At 41.1% G+C, this 23,924-nt stretch overlaps 1 protein-coding gene across 9 annotated transcripts in view; it reads left to right on the top strand.

Annotated features, from left to right (window-relative positions):
• CELF4 (CUGBP Elav-like family member 4) overlaps window positions 1–23,924 on the top strand; it is a 720,508-nt gene that overhangs the window by 243,115 nt on the left and 453,469 nt on the right. The gene's annotated exons all lie outside the window — the stretch shown is intronic.

The raw sequence follows: 23,924 nt of genomic DNA, 5'->3' as shown, positions 1-23,924 counted from the left end.
TAGCAGTTTCCAGACCTGTTCAGATCTCTCCTAAAGACAGTATTTCTGCCCTGTTTGGCTATTTAATGCCAACATTCAGGTACCATTTACACTCGAAGGCATATGCCATACTTTTCTTTGGGAGTATATATAAAGTTCTTGGGCCATGGTAGCCATTTCCAGATTTTTGTTATCTGTCAGTCCTAAAATTGGGTGTGAGTTGTAACAGATATTTCCCAGATGTTAAATTAGACCAGCACCAGAAAGACAGAATGATCTGTGCCAAACAGCTTAGATGAAGGTCATGAGATGACACAATGAGCAGAATATAAATTTATGAAGATTATTATTATCACAATAACAATATAAAAATTATATCCATGTTATTATCCTAGAAACTAGATAAGGACAGCCAAAAGCTTCAAGAAAAAATCAGTTACATACAGAATTTAGGCCTCCATCTAGTTATAAATCCTTTATTTATTTTTAAGGGTTGATTTTCTCCTAAAGCTAAAATATTTGAAAGAAATTAATGGAGATCTTGAGAGATTTGAAAAGCAAATGAAGCCTGTGAGCCAGAATCTGTTAGACTAACACAGGTCCAGGGATTTTCCTTTCAAGATCACGCAGAAATTCTTTATTTTCTCAATGCCAACTCCTATCTAGAATAGATCCTTGGCAATTTCTGCTTGGTCTTATGAATGAATTATTAGCCTGGGCATCTGAGTGAGTTTCAGTCACAGCATGCCAGAAGTTAATCAGGAATGAGTATCACTGCTCTAAAGACGCCTGAGCCCATGTTTGTATCCTGCCACTTAAATCATTCCTTATGACTGGATAAACCAGTGAATTTCTTAGTATAGTCATGTTTAAATGGTAGTGACAGAAATTTTGTGAAATTCAGCTGTTTCATTTCACAGAGGGTTATGAAATTTGCTATTAGGACTTTGTCCCTTCTCTGACCTGAAAGACGAATCACTCATTTATTGCCAGAAAGTTTTATCTGATTTACCAGTCCTTTTGTAATACTTAATAGCTTTCCAAAAGGACAAAAGGTGATTGACTTCCCATCTTCCAGTGAAACTCAGTGGCAACCCCATGTCTGCCTTTCCTTGGAGCCATTGAAAATATGCTCCTAGACAAAAAAAAATCCATTAATGTTAGAAACATAAGTGAAATTAAAATAATGAGGTTGTGCAGTATTCTGATTCTGTAACAACATTACACTGCATTTATCCTGATCTTTTGTACTGAAGCATCCTAAAGCATGATGCAAACACTACAACTTTAGTCCTCATAGCCTTGAAGAATGAATTATTATAATTGAATGGCTCACGAGAAACTGAGGCAGACACAGACTGAATTAATCCAGGTTCACAGACAGTCAGGAAGGGTCCTGACAATTTTGATAATCAAAAGCTACAGGGATCATGTGCAGAGAGGTCCTGGGAAGGTGAGAGGGAGACACAGTTACCTAATTACTTAGAGATCACTTAAATCACTTATTATAATTGTTACTAGGCACCCAGAAGTCATAAGAATCATCATCAGTGAGAAGATGTCATTACTGTGCATAAAGACTCTGTCTCACAGAGCTTACAGTCTAAATCACTGGCTCCTGATGTTGAAATGTAGCTCATTGGCATTAAAATGAAGTCACAAAATCCAAACTAATGAGATTTTCTGCCATTATTAACATTGACTCTTCAAGGAAACAGAACTGCCAGCCCCACCAGCAGGAGCTGAGGAGGTGGTGTTGCAAGGCAAGCAGGTTTTCGGAGCAGCGAGAAGTCAGAGAGTAAGGGAAAGGAGGAGGAGGAGAAGACAGTGGCAGGGAGGTCCAACTTAGAATAAAGTGGGGAAAAACATGGCCAAATGCACAAACAGATGAGGAGTGGGAGGGGAAGCAGAGACAGAGGAGAAGTTGTTGAGCACAATTACATGATCACAAACATTATTTTTGCCACTGAAGAAGTCACCACCACACTGGTGAGACACAGCAGCCAGCCAGCCATACTATTATTGCACAGCAGTCACCAAGTAAAAGGACTGAGCTGAAGGCACATGCACAACCCAGTGATGATTCGATACATAATGCATTGACTTGTTAGCTCATGACTATGTGGCCAGCCCTCAGAAGGAAGAAAATACCAGGTAATAAAAGACTCTTCAACCTAACAGAGCAAACAGTGCAAGAAACAATTATCAGAAGTCAAAATTAGACAAATGGATATTTTTTCTAAGCAGTGAGTGTAACTGGCTATTGAAAAACAAGTGATGTGTTTTCTATTAGTTTCTTCAAAAAGAGTATCTTCTTTTGGAAGATAAATTTCAACTTTAGAAGACATTGTATTTAATAAAGAGCTAATGGGAAAATGTAGTGCCCTGTGCTATGTAGATGGTGAGACAAAAGCAGTGATGGAGAACTGTTGGCATTGGTGTTATTCCTGGCACTGACGGAGACCTGAGCTGACACCAATTGGTCTGTGCTGCCATGTTTAAAGTAAATTTGGCAAAAGGCACCTGAAAAACTTGCAGTTGCAGTTTAAGGATCTAGAAGTCTTCAGAATGTCTGAAAGAATGCATTTACTTTCTGAAAACATAACTATGGTGTTTTGGTCCAGGATCTTTTGGAAAGGTGTGGGAAGAGCAGCAAGGCCTTAATGACAGTCCAGCATCTTGTGAAATGTATATCCAAACTCAACTCACTTGCAATCATAACAGAGCCATCTCATCTGAAGGTTTAAGTTATATTTATGTGTCTGTTGCATGACTGCCTAGAAGATTAATTTCTAGCTACAGCCAGTATTGTGGGGTAACTCTAGAGTTCACTTTTCCTAAATAAATAAAGAAAGAATGAACACTTACTAGCTTTTGTGGCAGCTAACACTTCTTGACTAGGCTTAGCTTTCCATTTCTGTGTGTCATGGATTTGCACTCTGAATAATGTCAAATGCCTCTAAAATATACATCAGAAAACTGCAGATCTGTTAATATTTCTAATTTTTACTGGTGAGAATCAACTTTTCATCACACAGAGAAAGCAATTCCCATCTCCTCTCCCTCCAGAAATTAGACAGTACAATGGAAAGGCTCCAAGTCTCTGCTGTTTAATGGCAAATTGGCTTGGGGCACCAGCAGTACTAGTTCTAAAATCACTAAGTGAACTGCCACCAATACATCTTTCACAGTCAAGTTGTAGATAAATGGATGGTGAGATTGTCAAAGGTGGGATTCAAAGTTACCAATGAGTCCTATCTTCATCTTATTTTTTGGAAAATAATATTATTTCCTTCAAATACGATGTACTTTTTACAGGTGGAAAACAAAAGGCTGTGATGGGAGAAAGCAGAGAATAATTTTCCTCTCTAAAATAATCAACTTCTCTCCTCACTCCCTCTTCTCTGAGATCAAACTCCATTAGGAGTTTACATTGATGGGAAGGGGTAAGATTTGTAAAATCTTCTGGGGTGAGCAAGAAGGAGATATGAAAGGAAGAAAAATGATGTGTGTTTTTGTTGAGGGGAGACATTTGTGGCACCAGTGCCAATATTGATCCCAAGGCAAAGGTACCCCTCAGAATTCGCAGGTTGTAAATGAACGTGTGTTTCCCTATCCTCATAACCCATTAATTGAAATAAGATCTCTCCTTGAATCACAGTCTTGCTTCTGCTGCAAGTCAGTAAAAGTGATGACAGAAGGTTGGGAAAAAAACCCTTCCAAGGGAGGTGTGGCATGCATTTACCTCTCTGCAGCTGCTGTGGACCGCAATCTGAGGGAGAGAGATGAGCAGATTTTGTGAATGAGTTGTCCATGAACTGATGAAACTCCATGTCTGTGATGGCATGGTTTGATGGTAATGGCTCTTAGAGGGTTTTCATGCAAATTGTGTGTTTGACATTGTGCAAAGCACATGAAAATGTATCTCCTGCCATGAAGAGGTTGTTTCCTACAAGAGACATAGTGGAATGAAAGAGAGAGATTCAGGGAAAGTATTGTGTAAGTGCCTCTCTATTTCCCTATGGGAACTAAGATGGGTTTTCTCCTTAATAAAGGAGCAAAGATGATCATGTTCTAATTACTTGCTATAGATGCATAACATAAACGCTATGGCTTATGCAACATCTGAGTTCAAAGGAGCATTGAATAGTTAAATCTTTGAACATTGGACTGCCAGATTCATGCTGCCTCTGCCGTTGACAGAAGACAGTAGATTCCCTCTGACCCTCTGAGAGTTATATACTCAATATTACCTATATTTCTAAGATATCATAAATTTTAGGATAGAATGAGTGTCCTTCATGGAGATACAGATCACTTTGTTGATTACAGTGTTGGTTTAAATGACTAGCTTAGAGGCTAGGCTTAAAATCTGGATAGCTTAGATGAGACACTCTTCCCTGTCTTTTCTGAATCTTATAAGAGAAAAAAAACAACCTCCTCAGTTTGTTTCCCCCAGGGAGGTTCATAACAAGAGAGTCATTGGTGATTTTGAGCAAAAAATAACTGTACATATGGCATTTTGTTACTCAATGAGGGAATTTCATAGCCAAACATATGGGTGAAATTGCCACTATGCATGAGTCACAGGTGTAGAAGATAAATATCTAAGCCTGTCAACAGAGTGGTCATTTCATGTCCTTACAGATATTAACTCCCACCATAATTAAAGTCATTGCCTGTACAACAACACTGTTTATTGGCAGGAAGCATGTGGAAAGTCTGAGTCATTATACAGACTCCAACATACGAAGGGTCCATGAGGGATGCCAGAGTTATAAAAGATGATGCACCTTCACCACAAGACATTTTTTATACCATGCATTGCATATCACAGGTTCTCAGCACCATCCAGAAGTCTTTGATAGTGATTTGTGACTTGTTTAAAGTAGTTTCTTATTTACTGCCACAAAAAGTTTTTCAACCTCTAAACTCTGATACATTTCTGATCTAAACTGTTCCAAAGAGGTATCCAGCTTTACAGGAATATGACATTAAACTGTCAGGTGGCTTTTTGCATGATCTTTTCTTATAAGCATTTGGGGTATTTAATATTTACTCTACATGCTTTTATTCTGGTTTATTTTACTGTTAACGGTTGGACTCAATGATCTTAAGGGACTTTTCCAACCTAAATGATTCTATGATTTTATTTTAATACTGCCCATATGCTTAATTGCAAAAGGAAGTTGCTAGAGTGCAGATTCATCCCTTCCTTCTTTAGTCAACTACCTATACCAGGGAAACAAGTGATTTTTCTTTTACAGGAAGATAAAATTATGATGGATGAAATATAAGGAATAATTGAATTAGTGTCATAACAGCAACATAGATTTCAATTAAAAAAAAAAAATCCATTATGATAAAGTTCTGGCCATAAATTCCAGAAACCATACATTTTTGTAGCTTTATATTTCTTTGCTTATGGAATGTATGTCACTGAGAACCTGAATATGACTGTAAAAATGAAAAGTCTTTGTTCATAGAAGAGCAAGGGGAAGAAAAAAAAAATCAGTCCTGTAAATGGGATACCATTTTTAGCGATCAAGTTAAAAGGTAAACGATGCCTTGCTTCTCAAGCATGTGACTGTTAAGTGAAGGTGGTTAGTTTGACATGACAAAGAAGAAAACATGATTCTATAGGTCTGTCCTCTCTGCAGTGCATCCATGCCATCCTAACTAGATTTAAGCATTTTCTGCCATAATCCAAAAGGAGGAAGAGGCCAGAGAGTAACAAATTTTGAAGGGACCACATAGTGTAATGTCTGAACTTACTTAGATCATTGCTTAAAATGTAACAAAGCAGTGGGTATCGGTTTATACTGAAGGTTATCAGTATCACATAGTGCACTTTTCAGCAAGGTCTCCATTATTACCTGGGTTTACCTGTCCGAGAAATAAGAAGGGGAATGAGCTTTTCTGATGGCAATGTGGTGTTCTACACAATCCAAAGTCCAAGAGAGTTTGGTATAAGAGTGGACTAAGCTGCAGTGAACCAGTTATGTTCAGTGAAGTCTTAAAAAACTTTTGCCAGAGTGTGTGTGCACATACATGTGCATTTTGGAACCAGATAGTCCCAGTGGTTAATTACAGTGTCAGCTGATCATGGAATAATTGTAGTCAAAGATGGCTGACCCAAGTGACAAGAAAAAAAGACAAAACATTTTCCCTCGGTTAGTATTTCCTTTTCTCGTACATACTAAAGTGCATTTACAAACAGGAGAACAGATTAAATTTCTTCAGGCAGCAGTCAAGTCCATAGCTATTGGGATGGGCCAGTGTATTTCACGAAATTACTGAACAGCATTATTCCCTTGTCTTCCATGTTCCTTTTTCAAATTTTCAAAAAAAGATTAAAGTTGTACATATCTACAATAGCAATTATTTATAGCGTTGGCATTTTCAGCTTGCAGACATGGAACTGATACTCTGGGTAGATACTGAGAGAGGACCTGGAAAGACTGTACCCCCTTTTTGTCACACCACTGCCACTGTACGAGCACACCATGCAGCCCTGGCATTGATAGGAATAAGTGTCGCTAGTACCACTTATTAGTGTTTATTATCATAACTGCTCATTGTATTGCCCATTATGTTAATGAATTAGAACAACAGACCTAAATGTTTGTTGTTGTATAAAGCTCATTAGTCTCTGAGAGGAACTCAATGCAACATGAAGGTTGAGGAGCTGGGTTGCAGGAATATTACCAATTAAGTCCTATACGAACATGCAATTAGGTAGGATGACATGCTTGATTTACGTTGCTTTATGGCTAAGCTGGATAAACAGCATATCGCTGAAGACTAGCAACCTGCTCCCCCTTTGCTCATCCCCACCCTGCTGGAACCTATTCTAATGTTCCCCGTGGGAGCGCAGCACACAAGAACGGCTGGGCAAGGTTATTGGTGCCATCCGGAAGCACATTTAACTCTCCACTGAGCTAAAAGGGTGGGGGCAGCGTGTGTTCATGTTATGGCACTTGTTAGTTCAGTTGCTCACCCCTTTCTCACTGATTTTGGGTCTTCATGGGGCATCTTTCTTCAGTACCTCATGCAAGTCTGCAGTGATGGTCAGTTTACAAGAGGCTTTACATTGCAACATGCTTCTTCAAATAGAGAACTGGACTTAATTTAGATTTCTCCATCAGTCCTTTTCTTCTCTGAGAACATGTGCAATTATTTCACTCTATTATACTGCACATAATACAGCATACATCATTGTACATCAACATGCACCATTGGTTGTGACTCTTGTGTACCATCACTCTTCCTTAAATTTTTTTTCCTAAATATGTGTTTACATTATTACATACATTAATCACAACTGAGGGGAGATGCAATTGAAAGGCACTTTCAGAAGTTGTCACCTCCAGCTTCTCAGCCATAAATTGTTACCTCCCAACTGAGACTTGGTAACTGATCATATGAGCACTCCTAATTGTTTCAGAGCAAGGTGAAACTTCAATAATGAATTAAACTATGGAATCAGCAACCATTAAATAGCGACATGTTGATTTTTTTTCTTTTTTTTTTTTCAGTGTAAGGCATTTTATTTCCAAAATTAGAGGTTACATGTACAGGTAGAAACCCAACGGGAGCCAGGAGACTGCCACTGAAAGACACACACAGCTGATCAGCAGTATCTTGCTTCTGTGTGAGGCACCTGTCTCTCACAAATGTGTCTTTCAAAAAGCCTCATCTCCCCATTCTTCTGGCTTACTCCATGCCATCTTTGGCACCTGCACAATCAGTTGTTGACCTCTGTTTTCAATGACGCTGGCTTGGCACTGAAATAAAGCAGGAGAGACAGTGAGGTACAACTGAGAGACAGTTTAAGATGCTGTCTCTTGCTGACTGAAATGCTGCACACAGAAAGCTTAAATAGTGGAGCTATACAGAGGGCTTGAGTTTACATTGCTTTTTTCTAGCTGATCTAAGCAAATAAGGTGTTGCTGCATACTAGGATGTTTGTTGTGTGGATATCCAGTGCATCAGAAATCTAGTTGTCTCTTGCCATTTTATTGACCAGAACAATATAAGCATGCCATGAGGCAGCTCTGTGTATGAAAGTAGATGACTACACACTTTTTGCCCCTAACTGTTCCTGTGTACACAATAGTAATGCACCATTTGCTGTTTCAGCTGCATGGCAGGTTTTTCCACCCTATGTTTTTCTTAAAATTGGGATAGAGGAGTCCAAGTCCTGTCCTGTTTTAAATCGTTGATGAATGTTACAGCTCTCTCACAGTCTTTTCCCCTATCCAGTACAGCAAAATGTGAAGCTTCCCCCATTGCATTGTTTAACAGTGCAAATTTTTCACACTTCTACAGAAAAGATACTTAACAACAAACTTGGATTCATAATGGAGAAGATGGTCTGCTTTAGAAACAAGGGTAGCAGCCAGTTTGGAAATGGAGTGAATACTTAAAAAACAAAACCTGAGAGACACTGTATGTCAGTTTTGAATGAAAGGGGGAAGTGAGAGTTAAGGGAAGATCAGAAGAATGTTTTGTTTTGGAAAAAAAACAAACAAACCCAAATCCAACACCTTAAAGGCAGAAGAGAAGGGAGGACCTGCAGTTGGATTAAAGGGGAAAGTTGAAAAGAAGCAGAGTGTGACAGGTAGCTCCGATGTGATGGTGTGTTCAGAGTCCCCTTCAGGATGATTCATGGTGTTAGTCTGGAGGCAGGGGAGGAGAGCTTGACAGGAGGCAGCTGTAAAGACTTCCCTTGCATTTGATACCAAGAGTATTGCTGGGGGAATTTCTAAAGAAGTTTTTATTACTGTCCCACCTTTTGTTTTCCCAAATATCCTACCTGAGCTTGTCCTTGTTGATGAATGATTTGGGATCATCAGTTTTGGAGGCTGGTGTTGTCACCAGGCTGGATTCCTTCAGCCAACCTCATTCAGGATGTCTCAGCCCTTGAAGGACTTATCTTTAACATATGATTATCTAGTTGTCTTACTTCCACAGTCCTCATGCGGCTGTAACAAGAGTGCAAAGTGATGTGAATTGTTAGGAGTAGAAGTGATTCAAGAGCTCTGCATTACAAAACTTCTTGCCCACTTTACTCTAGATAGGTCATCTCACCATTCCTTTAGGCTCTGTTGGTCACTTTAAGCTGGATTCAAGCAAGTAATACATAACTGTAAGTTTCCTAATAACTGAAATATTCCAAGATTCCCTGCTCTTTCTTCCATTTTACAAAGATTTCTAATGAAAGAAGACAGAAATGGAGACACTATTCACTGATACTTCATGAAAAGGAGGTGATGAAAAGTGAGAGGGAGGGTTATTAGTGAGAACAAACAAGGACCTCTTTTTTTTATTTATTTTATTTTTCATCTCCACTGAGGCTTTGCTGGAAGGATTGTTCCAATCTGACTCTGTAGATGCTAGATCAACTGTCCTATTCTGTCTGCCTGCACTGTTTTGCCTTGATTGGATGGACTAAAGGTGAGAAACCTCTAATATGGACTGATGAAAGTGAAGCTGGCACTCCACAGCAATGGGATAAAGCTGGCAGTTCTGATTTTTCAAACTTGTCTGAGAACATTGTTCCACTTTTTCTCATTTTTAACCTTAAGTTTCAAAGATGGGGAAAAGGCAAAAAAGGAAGATGTAGAGATGCTTAAGGGCTAATTCTGCAACCATGACCTTCACAAGCATAACGTCTGTGGAGTTCATTTACTGTTAGGCAAGTTTAAAAATCAAAATTTGTCTTCTACAATGTTGCATGCAGATAAAGAAAGAAGAAATCTTAAAAAAAAATATAAAATTATTGTCCTCCACCCCTAGTGTTTCTGAAAGACACCACACTTTATCTCTGTAAAGAGAGGGGTATTTACCTGATCCAGATCATCTGCGTTTGGAATCAGTGTATCACAGAATCATAGAATATCTCAAGATGAAAGGGACCCATAAGGATCATCGAGTCCAACTCCCTGTTCCTTGCAGGACTACCTAAAAACAAATGATATGACTAAGAGCATTGTCCAGGTGCTCCTTGAACTCTGACAGGCTTGGTGCTGTCACCACTCCCCTGGGGAGTCTGTTCCAGTGACCAGTGACTGATCACCCTCTCAGTGAAGAACCTTTTCCTAATGTTCAATCTGAACTTCCCCTGATGCAGCTTCATCCCATTTCCTTGTGTCTTATTGCTGGTCACCAGAGAGAGGAGATCAGCACCTCCCCCTCCACTTCCCCCCTTGAGGAAGCTGTAGACTGCAATGAGGTCAACCCTCAGTCTTCTCCTCTCCAAGCTGAACAAGACAAGTAACTTCAACTACTCCTCCTGTCTTGCCCTCAAAGCCTTTTACCATCTTGGCCACCTTCCTCTGGACACACTCTAATGGTCTGATGTCCTTGTTACATTGAGGCACCCAAAACAATCCCCTCCCTTGACCGGCTGGCTGGGTTGTGCGTGATGCCACCAGGACACACTTGGCCCTTTTGGCTGCCAGGGATCACTGATCACTCATATTCAACTTGTGTTTACCCAGACCCCCAGATCTCTTTCCGCAGGGTTGCTCTCCAGCCTCTTGTCCCTCCATTTGTATGCACAACCAGGATTACCCCATCCCAGGTAATCCTGCATTTGCTCTTGTTAAGTTTCACATGGTTGGTGATTGCCCACCTTTCTAGTCTATCCAGCTCTCCCTGTAAGACCTCTCTACCTTTGAGGGAGTCCACAGCTCCTCCTAGTTTAGTATCGTCAACAAACTTAATGCACTTTCAATTCCTGCATCCAGATCATTTATAAAAACATTGAAGAGCAGTGGCCCTAAAATTGAGCCCTGAGGAACCCCACTGATGACTGGCGGCCAGCCTGATGTAACCCCATTTACTGTACTTGTTCTTTCTCCAATAGTACTCTAACTTCTCTCACCAGCTTTTGGGAATTTGGCAGACACATCCTCCAGATTGTCTTCCATGGGGAATTCTGATTATAGGTTTATCATTATTTTTCTTCTAATATCATACAATAAAGATCTGATACAGAGAAGTTCTTTCCAATGATTCAACATTCTATTCTTAGAGAGGCCAGGAGAGGGTAAGCAGAACTGACATCCTGGACTTCAAAAGGGCTGACTTTGTCTTGTTTAGGCACCTGCTTGAAAGAATCCCTTGGGAGACGATCCTGAAGGGTCTTAAAGAGTGCCCAGAAGGAAGTCTTAATAGCTCAGGAGCAGGCAGTCCCCAGGGGCTGTAAGAGAAGCTGGCAACAGAGAAGACCACCCTGGCTGAACAGGGAGCTTCGGCTGGAACTCAGGGAGAAAAGGAGAGTTTACAGCCTTTGGAAGAAGGGGCTAGCGACTCACAGTGATTACAAAGAGGCTGTGAGGCTATGCAGGGTGGAAATCAGGAGGTCTACAGCCATCTAGAAATTAATCTGCCTTCAGCAATCAAGGACAACAAGAAATGTTTCTATAAGTATGTCAATAGCAAAAGAAAGACCAGGGAGAGTCTCCATCCCCTGCTAGATGCAGGAGGAAACATGGTAACAAGTGATGAGGAGAAGGCTGAGGTCCTTAATGCCTTCTTTGCCTCAGTCTTTCATAACAAGACTAGTTGTGTTGAGGGAATCCAGCCTCCTCAGCCAGAGGACAGAGACTGGGAGAACGATCCCCCCCGAAATCCAGGAGGAGACAGTCAGTGACCTACTGCATCACATAGATACACACAAGTCTATGGGACCAGATGGGATACACCCAAGGGTGCTGAAGGAGCTGGCTGGGGTGCTCGCCAAGCTGCTTTACATCATTTACCAGCAGTCCTGGCTGACCGGGGAGGTCCCTACAGATTGGAAACTGGCCAGTGGGACACCCATCTATAAGAAGGGTCGGAAGGATGATCCAGGAAATTACAGGCCTGTTAGCTTGACGTCAGTGCCCAGGAAGCTGATGGAGCAGCTCATCCTGAGTACCATCACACAACATATGAGGGACAACCAGATGACCAGGCCCAGTCAGCATGGGTTTATGAAAGGCAGGTCCTGCTTGACAAAACTGATCTCCTTCTACAACAGGGTGACCTGCTTATTGGATGAGGGAAAGGCTGTGGATGTAGTTTACCTTGAATTTAGTAAGGCCTTTGACACCATTTCCCACAGTATTCTCCTGGCGAAACTGGCTGCTCAAGGCTTGGATGATCACACGCTTTTCTGGGTAAAAAACTGGCTGGATGGTCGGGCCCAAAGAGTGGTGGTGAACGGAGTTAAATCCAGTTGGCAACCGGTCATGAGTGGTGTCCCTCAGGGCTCAGTTTTGGGGCCACTCCTGTTTAACATCTTTATTGATGATTTAGATGAGGGGATCGAGTGCACCCTCAGTAAGTTTGCAGATGACACCAAGCTGGGTGGGAGTGTTGATCTGTTCGAGGGTAGGGAGGCTCTGCAGAGAGATCTGGACAGGCTGGAACGATGGGCTAAGGCCAACTGGAGGAGTTTCAATAAGGCCAAATGCCGGGTGCTGCACTTGGGCAGCACTACAGGCTTGGGGAGGAGTGGCTGGAGAGCTGCCAGTCAGAGAGGGACCTGGGGGTGTTGATTGACAGCCGGCTGAACATGAGCCAGCAGTGTGCCCAGGTGGCCAAGAAGGCCAATGGTATCCTGGCTTGTATCAGCAGTAGTGTGGCCAGCAGGGACAGGGAATTGATCTTACCCTTGTACTCGGCACTGGCGAGGCCGCACCTCGATTCCTGTGTTCAGTTTTGGGCCCCTCACTAAAAAAGGACATTGAATGACTCAAGCGTGTCCAGAGAAGGGCAACCAAGCTGATGAAGTGTCTGGAGCACAGGTCGTACAAGGAGCGGCTGAGGGAACTGGGGTTGTTTAGTCTGGAGAAGAGGAGGCTGAGGGGAGACCTCATCGCCTTCTACAACTACCTGAAAAGAGGTTGCAGAGAGCTGGGGGTGAGTCTCTTTAACCAAGTAACAAGCGATAGGACAAGAGGGAATGGCCTCAAGTTGAGCCAGGGAAGGTTTAGACTGGATATTAGGAAGCATTTCTTTACAGAACGGGTTGTTAGGTGTTGGAATGGGCTGCCCAGGGCAGTGGTGGAGTCCCCATCCCTGGAGGTGTTCAAGAGTAGGGTCAACATAGCGCTTCAGGATATGGTGTAGTTGGAAGCTGTTAATGTTGGGTTGATGGTTGGACTGGATGATCTTCAAGGTCCTTTCCCACCTAGATGATTCTGTGATTCTTCTCTGTTTTCAGGTAGCTCACTAGTACATGTGAATAAGTTCTCCTGATTTGAGTGGACTATTGGAGCAGCAAGTTTTACTTCTGCTGATGCTGTATTTCCACTCAGAACAGGACAGCGGAAGTAATATCAGTAAATTAGGGAGGCAAATTAGTACATTACTTCAGTTAGGTTCTGCTGCAGATTCAGCCCATGAATAAATTTGTTCCAGTGTAGTTGAGGTTCAGAGCACTAAGAGTTCGCACTGGTATCTGTCCTGCATATTTGATTTCAGACATTATTCATGGGATTTTACAGTTTTGAACCTGTTTTTTGTCAGCTGTAATTTTTTGTAATAATTTCTCTGAGGTTGTCAGTTGCTTGATGCTTTTGCAAAGTTTAGGTCTTACTTTTTTGTCATGCTAAAGATCTTAAAACAATAGTTGATCCACAAGGACATCCTTGTCGTCGGAACTGTCTCCAGTGTTCTAGCACAAAGACTCTAATGAAAATATGAGTAAGACCAGTTTGGACTGAAGTCAAGATATTTTCAAAGTCTGGTTAATTATCATGAGGGAGGAGGTGCAAAGTAATCATTGCCATGTGCTTCCTAGCACATTTGATGTGAAAGAGGAGTGAATGAACAAGAGTGTCAAGAGAGTCCTGAATATTAAAACCAATGCTGCAGCCTTTGAACTCTAGGATTTTTTATTTCCTGGAGATCAGGATCATTTGAGCTAAAGGTGGATCCCAGATGGATTTGTGGCTTATACTGATCCCACCTAGCTTTAGACAATTACCTGAGAAACCTATACTGGTTGTCTAATAACCATAGTCTGTTAAAGGTGGGAGGGGGTAATTTCCAGAGGGAATACAACCACTTAATATTTGAATTGCTTATTTTTTTCTCCACTGACTACAGTGAGAGCTTAGGATGGCAGAACTCCAAGCTTTAGTATCTTAGTTAAATACTTGAAGTTACATGGAAGGATCTGGGCCACTGTGTCCAATTAAATCATTCTTGAACCTACATGGATTTTACCCTGATTGTAATTCAGAACCAAGACCAATTCCAAATCACAAGTCTGTATGAACTGCATGGCAAAGCATAGGGTGTTATTTCCTAGCTGAGCTGAACAGCAGGATCTTCTGTGATATCTACCAGTGAGGTGAGAATACTTTTTAGTCACGGGACGAATACACTGGTGTTGAAGCAGAACAGCTTAGAAAGGAAAGGTCATCTTCTTCAAAACCAAACTAATGGCGAACAAACTCACTGCCTTAATGCATACCGATTAAAAGGAAATCAGGATGGGTAATTAACTCCTCTCTCAAGTGTTTGTACAATTCACTTTCCCTCTGCTACATTTCCTGAACACTCCTGGTGCTAACCTCTGAAGATGTTGAGTAATGACTTAGACCACTGAGTTAAAAGTTTATTTTCTTAAAAGATCTGTTCTCCCATTCAATCCATTTCACACACTGCCCTGCACCAAGCAGTACAATAAAATGAACTATAACCATAAATCCATGGGTGTTTTGAGGTACCCCATTCATAGCTTCTCAGACTAACGATATGAGTCAGCCTGCAGCACCAGGGGAGATGTTAAATTTATGTTGTTAAATTTTCAGTCTTACCTCTATGGCTTCTCTGAATCCTCCACTCGCTATATAATACAGCCTACTAATCTGTTTTCTGTTTATTTTTCAAACATGGACCTTCTGCCTCCTACCCTATTCAGCATCCCACCCACCTCCCCTCCCCCTCTGACTTTCCCAAAGCAAACAGCGCATTCAGATCGAACCAGATTGACAGGTGTGTGACAGATGGATGGACAGAAAACTGGATCGGTCCAAACTCCTTGGCACTTGAAAAATTGACAACACAACCAAAGCAGCGTAACGGGGAGAGATAGATTGGCAAATGGAATAAATGGTCCCCGGAAAGTTTGCGATTAATCTTTGCCCTGTCAAGTAATGGCCTGATAATGCAGGAATTTAATGGGAACGACTTCTGCTGGTTCAGAGGCATCCATTAGTGTGGAGTAAAGCAGGAGACAGTAATAGGCATTGTTCCTTTTCTTAGCCTTTGCAAATGAGAGGAGACTATTAATGCTGTACCATCTGCACCCCAGCTCCATTCTCCCAAATGACAAGTTCACACCTTTCTACTCTTCTGTTCATAAGGGATAACATTCATGAGTTTGCAGCTCCCCTCCTCGGGATATGCAGTTTTGTTTGATCCGTTGCACACTTCTCCACGCTAACATGAACTCCCAGCTACCTAATGAAGTTGGCACTGGAAGAGAGAGATTGTGCTAACTAAAAGGCACACACTTTTCAGAAAGTGATCTGCTCTCACTCCTGACTTGAAAAAAGTAGGTTTTCCTATCTTTGTACATCATTTAGCTCTTCCTCAGTTTCCCTATGTGTAGTAAGGTTGTTCTCCAACAATAGGATACAGTGGAGGATTCTTCTAGGGAAATTCAGGGGGAATATTTTGAGGGAGAACAAATGCTGGCATCGTCTCAGGTCTAAACTGTGACTTGCTTGCTATGGGTGTTGATTTGTAGCAAGCTAGCTCAAGAGTAGCTCTGATTTGGGTAAGATCACAGGTCCATCTGTCCTAGTATTCCATTTTTAAAACACTTAGTTGTAGGTGACTGGGGACATACTATAAGAATAGGCAATGATTTTTTTCCCTGAAATCAATGTTGTAAGGACTTCCTGCTCTGAAGTCGTTGTGCTCAGTACTGATAAACTTGTGAATTAGTTTAGTCTGTCCTTCTGAAGTTTGTTTCTGTTGTTCGTTGCCTCAGCATCTCCTGCAAGAAGTGATTTAATTCTGTACAACTCAAGAAAAAACCCAAAAAACAAAAAACAAAAACAACTTATTTTCAACATGCTAACTTCATTAGCTTCAAGTATTCAGAGCAAGTGGTGGCACTTTTGTCTTCAGCCCTCCAATTCCAGCCAGGGGCTCATTGCACAAGAGGTCAAGAGGGAAAGAAAAGGAGCTGCTGGGCAAAGGAACCCAAAGAAAGAGCAAGAAGATGTGTTGCATCGGTGGAGTGGTGTTACTCTCCAAGCAGCCTGGTACAGACTGAGATACCCCAGGCCTAACTGACATGAATAACTGAGTCACCTTCATGTTGGCAAGGAGGGCACTGGCTGGGGAGTGGAGAGGGGAACCCAAGTGCTCAGTCACATCAGTGCAGCTGCAGCACTGGGGGAGGGAGGATGCAGGGGGGCGGAAGAAACTCATTATTACTGATAAATAGAGGGCTCCTGTTGTCAGCAATGTCATTGTGTTCACCTTTTTTTTACAGTCCCCTCTTTCCAGCTGTGTAATTAATTAATGGATTGGAAGTGCTTAGTTTAGAGTGATCTACAGGTTGACCTTGCACCTTCCCCTGCCTGTCTGGGATTATTGTCAGTGGGTCCAGCTTCCACCAAAGGCATCTCCCTCTCTAACAACCTCTACATCAGTCCCCGTGAGAGCAATAGTGGATCCTGTACTTTTCTCCACATGTTTGTTTTCATATTGCTAAGTAAAAGCAAGCATCATCTTTCCTTTTTGTTAGCATTTTTGTACTGACTTTACACTAGAATAAATGTTGGCACAAGGTACAGCTCCCCTTAAATGTGGGCCCCGTATGGGCCAAAGTGTAGAATTAAGATCACAGGCATTTTATTTTCTGGGAGGAGGGATGATCATATCAGTGGATTTCAGACTGCTCAAAATCATGCATGCAATCCAGACTAGCTCTTCTGGTTCTTCTGAAGACAGTGATGAGAAAGGTGCCTCTGCTCTCACACCCACTGCAGGTAACTGTCTCAGAATGGGGTAAATCTCTTCCAGGAGACATGTCTCTCCTTATTTAAGGTAGGAGACCTGTGGACAACTAGGTTAAAGCAGATATTTTGTGTTCAAGTTAGCTAAAATTAGGTAAGATGTGTTTCATCCTCATTATCTCTGCTTTGCACTTATAAATGAGATGAGTAGATCCATTCCTTCACCTCTCATTTATCTCTTTATGCATATGTGTAAAGTAAAGCAGATAATATTACAGCAGTTTACCAGAAAGTTACAGTTGGTAATGGGGACTGAAGGACCTGTACCAATAGGGACTTTATGGGCTGAGCCCATAACAGAACTTTTTATTTTTGCTGTGTGTGAATAAAATTACTAGCTTTACAATCAACATCATGAGTGAAAGTCTGGTAGACAGGGTACACTTGGTGACCTGGCTGGTAAATCTGCCTGATAATTTTGCAAAACTGACTTAAGCTATTGATCAAGTTGGCTGGAAATGATCCTTTCACCTCAGGGTCACTGGACTCCATTTGATGTAGGGCAGTCAGGAGCAAAAGTGGCTGTTATCAAATGATAAGAGCAAGTTGAAGGTCTCAACCTAGTCTCTAGAGAAAGAAGTCCAGGGTATGGAAATCTCAATCAATTTAAGTTACTAGGCATGGCTGACTAGGTTCACATCACAAAACCACTCTTCTCTTGGTTTTAGTACTGAATATATAAGAACACAATCATTTTGTCTCCCAGTCTGGCATGAGATTGGAAGGGAAAATTCTGAAACACCATTAAAGAATCTGCTAGTCCCTTGCTTCAGTATTTCAGTTTCCCTGTAAAAACAAATGTTTTTTTAACTAAACAGTCCCCAATCCTGCCTATCTAAGACGTTCAGCTGCCTTAATAAATTCAAGACTCTGTTCCCCAGCCTTGTCTTCCCCAAGAGGAAATACACCATACATAGGAACAGGATTTATCTGAGCAAATTACAGGAATGTGCCCATAATTACAGGGTCAACCACTTTATTACTCTAGTGTTCAGGTCTCATGATTACTTAGTTTTGTCTCATATTTATTCACCTAAGCAAAAGTCCAGCTTTTCTAAGAAGAGCTTTACTGACTCAGTCCAAAAATCCATCTTGTCCAGCAGCTTCTTCTCCAACACTGGTTGTAAACAGATGCTCAAGTTAAGGTGTAAGAGGAAGGCAAAACATTTTGCTAGGTCCTGACAACACTCTTCCAGGAAATGCAGGCTCAGGCATTTTCTGAGGTGAGCTCTTTTTGCAGTTAGGAGAATTGGGTAGACTTTTCTTTCTTGAATTCTCCAATAGTTTTTGGACTTATGCAGATCTTTTGTACCTGTATCTAGAAGCAAAGTGTTTCATTAAATACTGTGTGAAGAATCAACTCCCTTTCCATATTCTGAATCCACCACATGCTAATTTCATATGGTAGTCCCTGATTTGTATGTTGGAAGAACATCAACCAGTCATTCACTGATCATCTGGTCCATATCATTCGGTTTCTTCATGCTACTGGAAGTTTTACAGACCACTATTACCTCCTGCCTTAGCTATGTCTCTTCCAGGTTGAAGAGGGGATCATTCTGCTATAACCACATTTTAAATAAAAAGCCAAATTTTTTAAGTAAGGTCTCTCCTTTCCTCTCTCCTCTCTTTTTTTTTTCTCTTAGTGTGATGGTCTTTGTTTCCTTCTTCTTTCTTTCTTTCTTTCTTTCTTTCTTTCTTTCTTTCTTTCTTTCTTTCTTTCTTTCTTTCTTTCTTTCTTTCTTTCTTTCTTTCTTTCTTTCTTTCTTTCTTTCTTTCTTTCTTTCTTTCTTTCTTTCTTTCTTTCTTTCTTTCTTTCTTTCTTTCTTTCTTTCTTTCTTTCTTTCTTTCTTTCTTTCTTTCTTTCTTTTCCTCTGCACCTCCCCCCACCATCTGTGAGCTACAGGGAAATCCAACCCAGGAGGCAACGAGGCCATCGAAAACATGAATCAGTCCACAAGAGAAAACAATCAGAACTCCAAAGCCAGTTTCTGAGACCAATTTCATTATCGTGCTGCCTTCTTTGCAGCCTGCAATTATGGTGTAATTATGAGATTTGGGGGGAAAGCATCTGGCAGTGGTTTCTCTTATACCCACTCCATTCTCTCTGCCCTGTTCTCTGCATCTGAGTTAGATGCTGTTTGTATTTCTTCTCTTCAAATGTGCATCAGCATGTCAAATGAAACTTTGGACCACCGCCGTGGCAGCCTTTTAAAAGAATAGTGCACGAGATTCCTCCGTCTCCTCTCCTCCGTTGGAGAGCAAAGGCAAAGCAGAAGAGGGATATTAATGTGCAAATTAGCGCAACCTGACTGGCTCCAGATTGCTACTTAGAATTTGCATATTAATAAATGTTTTTGTGACAGCATTTAGCAGATCAAGAAGGGCAGAGATTAAAAAAGTCAACAAGATTTTTAAGCTTTTCCCTTACATTTTCTTCTCCTCACACTCCCATATAAGCCTGTACCTCCTTACACCATATCCATATATGCTTAGGTCTGTATCTGTAGGTCAATGCATGTAAATCTGCTCAGCTCTTGACAAACGTGAGATTTGCAGAACTGCCCTGCATGAAGATAGACAAACAGTTCTGTGCTGGTAGGAATGCACACAGCTTTTCTTGTGTGTATATTTGAATGAGTGTGTTTTATACACACACACATGCACACAGAGTTGGAAAGATAGATAGATGTAGGAACTGGACAGTCTCCCTCCCCCACCGCACCCCCCTTTCAAATCTTTTTCCAACAGGCACTTTTATCCCATTCAGCTGAATAAATTGGGACTCTTGAAACTGTGATCTTGACAGATATGAGCTTTTTTTCCAAGCTGCATTGGAAAAAGATAGATAGTGAAAACCTCCAGGGCATTTGGGCTTAGTGGAGACAGTGAAAAGGGTTATTTCCAAGCATGCTGAATAATGCATCCCTCTGAATTCCTCAGTTCTCTCTTTCTGTCCTCCTTTCTGGTTCTCTCTCTATTCTTTTAAATGCTTTGAGGATGAGATGCTGAATGCCCTACCAGAGTTCTTCCACCAACACAAGAAAGTTGTAATCAAAATCTTCACAAACAATGGGCTTTCAGAGTGTCTTATGCAAGTAGTCTGGTGGTCAGAAAAAATAGGGGGGAGAAAAGGAACAGATATATAAACAGAGCAACTTATACATAACTAACTGGTGCATTAAAGATATATTCCCCATCTCAATTAACTACTTGTCACATCAGTATTAAGCAGAGAAACTGGCTGATAGCCATATTGTTTCATTTTAGAAATCCCTGTGTCAAGAACATATGTTCAAAGAGACTCTCACCCCTGTTAGATTTGTTTTCCTGGCTTACTTTTGTTTATCTGTGGTTGAAAAAACAACTGCAAAACAAGAAGCAACTTGAAATTATCTCATTGTCAACTCTTTCCTTTCTTCTCAATATCCTTTATACATTCCCAGTTGGAGCTTGAATTTTGTGTTGGATGGTCAAAGTAGAATTAGTTTGGAGTGAAGAGAAACCCTCTTTCAGTCTGCATTGAATCAAAATTTACAATTTTTACAAAGAAACAAATAAAAAATGTAATCTCTTTCAGGGAAAGCCTGAAATGTTTTGCTCTTGCCTTGCTTCATATGAGGCAGATGATGAAAAGTTATGTAATTATTGGGTGTTTTTTTTCTAAATGCCCCCACTTTTGCCCCCCATTTGAAAGTGGTTTGGTTTTTGTTTTAACAAAGGTATTTGAAAAGAAAAGCCTAATTTCCAAACACAAAGGTCTGGTTTTGGTTTTCCTTTGGTATTTCCACCTTTGTCTCTGTCTGTGTTGAAATGCAGTGTTTTGACATTTTCCTATGTGGATGCTGGGCTAAGTGTCTTGCCTGAAACCACAGAGGGAATTAAAACCACATCTCTTGAGCCGTCAGCTAGCCCTTAACCACTGGACCATCTTTCTCCTAGCAACCTTTAGGAGTTTTTGAGTAAAAGTGAAGCCATGGATGACAACATGGAGAGGGACACATCCTTTTATCAGAGGCTCATGAGCCAAGAGGGCCCCACGTGAGTTGTGCAGGGGAGAGGGGTAGGGACCTACCCCTGCGATGGAGCTGGCATCATCTGTCTTTTCACTATGACTCCACTTAAAAAACAAAGACTTAAAAGAAACACAATAGTGGCACACACACCCTTGGGCCACACATCAGTGAGTTTGCTGGCGAGAGCAAAGCTACCGTGTCTATGCAATGTTTTTGTCAGGATTATCTGACTCCCAGTCAAGGTGCAAACAAACCTCAGGTGTTCTGTCAATAGCAGAGTGTGAGCTGAGAATCTCAATGTCTTCTGAAAGGAAATTTGGGATCTCTTCCAGGAAAAAAAGGGGGGAAAGGAAGCTGGGTTTTTACACGTACAGTTAGAAAGTTGCTAAGACTGTCATAGTGAAGTGAGGACAATGTGAGAGTGTCTCCTGATGTACATTTTCTAGTGTTTCATTTGGCTTGGGTTTTAACATCTCAGGTAAAGTAGTCTTCACTACTTGCCTCAACCTACTGCATCATCTCATTGCCATAAGACTCCCCCAAGTATTCAGCCTGCATTTTTCCCTTTTTTACTATCACCCCATTACTCCTTGCAATAATCTGTAATTGGTGTAAAGTACTTTAGAACATTCTGATAGTCCATCTCTTTCTGAGCAACATTTGTGTGGCTGGGCTTTGCCATCTCAGTGCTCCTCTCATCCGGTCCAAAATCCCTCTCGTATAGTTACATGTCGTTTCCACATCCCCAGATCCTGAGAGATGAGGATATTGGACACCACACATCCATACTAAGCCTGTGACAGAACTGCAGGTTCATATGTCCTAATGCTAGCCCTGATTTCACTGATCCTGAAGTCCATTTATCTGATCCAAACAGAATTTCCTTATCAGCCTTGCCACCTTATCCCTTCCTTATTCCCCGTTTCTTGCTTCACTCCAGTTTATATCTTCCTTTCTACTTTTCCTCTTTCTGGAATATCCTGGAGTGTTTTGTTCCAGCTGCCCTTCATCAGCACATCTTCTACAGCGACCCACAAAAAATATTTACCATAAAATCTTCAGAGCAGTGTCTCTGCTCTTGACACAGGTTTGTCCCTTGGGTGGGGGAGGTAGAAGAGAGAGGGCACAAAACATTTTTGACAGACATCAGTTATGTCACTTTATTTATGGTTGGAAGGCAGTTAAGTGCTAGTGACAAAAATAACTTATCTTTTTGTAGCAGAAGGAATGAAGCCCAGTTTCCAATGTTATCCAGTCTCCCTTCTCATCACATTCTTTTTGTGGATTCTCTGATGTTTAATACAAAAAGGTGAACATACTTCAGCTTTCTCTCAAAAGAGGTTTACAAAGCTTTCCTTCACTCAGCTGTCTAGTCTCATAAACATCTATAGAAAGTAATGTCTTTTTTTGTCTTGAAGAATTTTCTTTCACTCTGTTAAATTTGGTTAAAATTGTCTGGTTGCTATAAAAAATATTGACCCGGAAAGAATGGGACAAGGAGATAGGTAATACACATAGCCATGGCCCTAGGAAAACTGGGTAGAACAGGATGTTCAGGATTTAACCGGGTCCTGTGGTGGACTTGTTCACTGCCTCTGCTGATCCCTTGTGTGGAGGACAGATGGCAGAGTTTGCCCTTGGAAGTGGTCATGATGATTGTGTGTTCTGGACAGGTTCATTCTGTCTAGATGTGCTAAGGGCAACAGCACAAAGTATTGTAGCCTTTCTCTTCAGGTCCTTTTTTAAAGTCATAACATTTCAGTTGTCCTGCCTAGAGTAAGGTCTTGCTGAGGAACAGAAACTTACTGCACTCATTTTATGCCTTTGCTATCATATGGTGTGGGAATATAACAGGAGGAAGACTAGTCAGGGCCATCTATAAAAGGAACAGCTGCATAATCTTTCCATTCCCACTTTTCCAACTGCACTTTCACGTCTTTTTATCTCCTTCCATCCCCACTCAGTCAGCCTCTCTTTCTCACCTCTCTCTGGTGTTCGTCAATAAATATTCAATTAATGTTTTCCTATGATAAAGATCTATGGGTGTCAGATAAGAACATCTTCACAGGATGAATGGTGCTGCTAAGTCTTGCGGCTAATTCTATGCAGATGCAGAAAGTCTGCTGGAAGTGACTTTACAAAATGGAGTGCTCAAGCATCCCTGTTTTATTTTTTAATGCAGATGAGAATTTAAAAGCCTGTGTTTTCTACAATTAATTTTATGTACTATTCTTTTCAATTATTTATGTTGCCTGAATGATAAATGGTCGGGTGGAGAGGGAAAGGAGACTAAAGGTAGTGGGAATCTGAAGAAAGAATTCTTTTTCCTCATTAGTTATTTATTTATTTTAGACTGGAATATGAGCTCAGCTGATAATTAAGAGAATTCAGGCCCTAGACCAACTGGTGGTAAGAGATCAGTTTATCACCTAGTAAGGCTCAGAGGAAAAAGACAGTAACAGAAGATGGAGGTTTAGTCCTAATTTTGCCTTGGATTTATTTAATGCCCTTCGGCAAATCCCTTAACTTCACCACTCGTGAATAGGAGGATGTGGCTTGTTTTTGCAAAATAACGATGGATAGTACAAGTAAGCACAAATTCTGTAGCTGATGTAAGAGCAAAACTTTCTTGGATTCAGCTAAACATTTCTCACATATATCAATGTTGGTCCTGACCCTGGTGAAAGGTGCATTCATTAGAGTCACGTTCATCCAAAGGCAGAAAATTAACCCATTTTTTAGGGTTGGAGGCAGGAGAGAAGTGTCATAGTTTATGCTTTTGTGCAACTTCTTGGGGTAGCACTTAAGCAGTAATACGACTGTACTGAGGAGAACAACCTTCCTCAATAAAGCAATGCCTGCTCGAATCAGTGGGCGTTTGAAACCTCTG

The sequence above is a fragment of the Strix aluco genome, chromosome Z (genome assembly GCF_031877795.1).
Source record: "Strix aluco isolate bStrAlu1 chromosome Z, bStrAlu1.hap1, whole genome shotgun sequence".
Taxonomy (NCBI): domain Eukaryota; kingdom Metazoa; phylum Chordata; class Aves; order Strigiformes; family Strigidae; genus Strix; species Strix aluco.
Note: the sequence above shows the minus strand (reverse complement) of the source record. Positions and strands in the feature narration are given on the sequence as shown.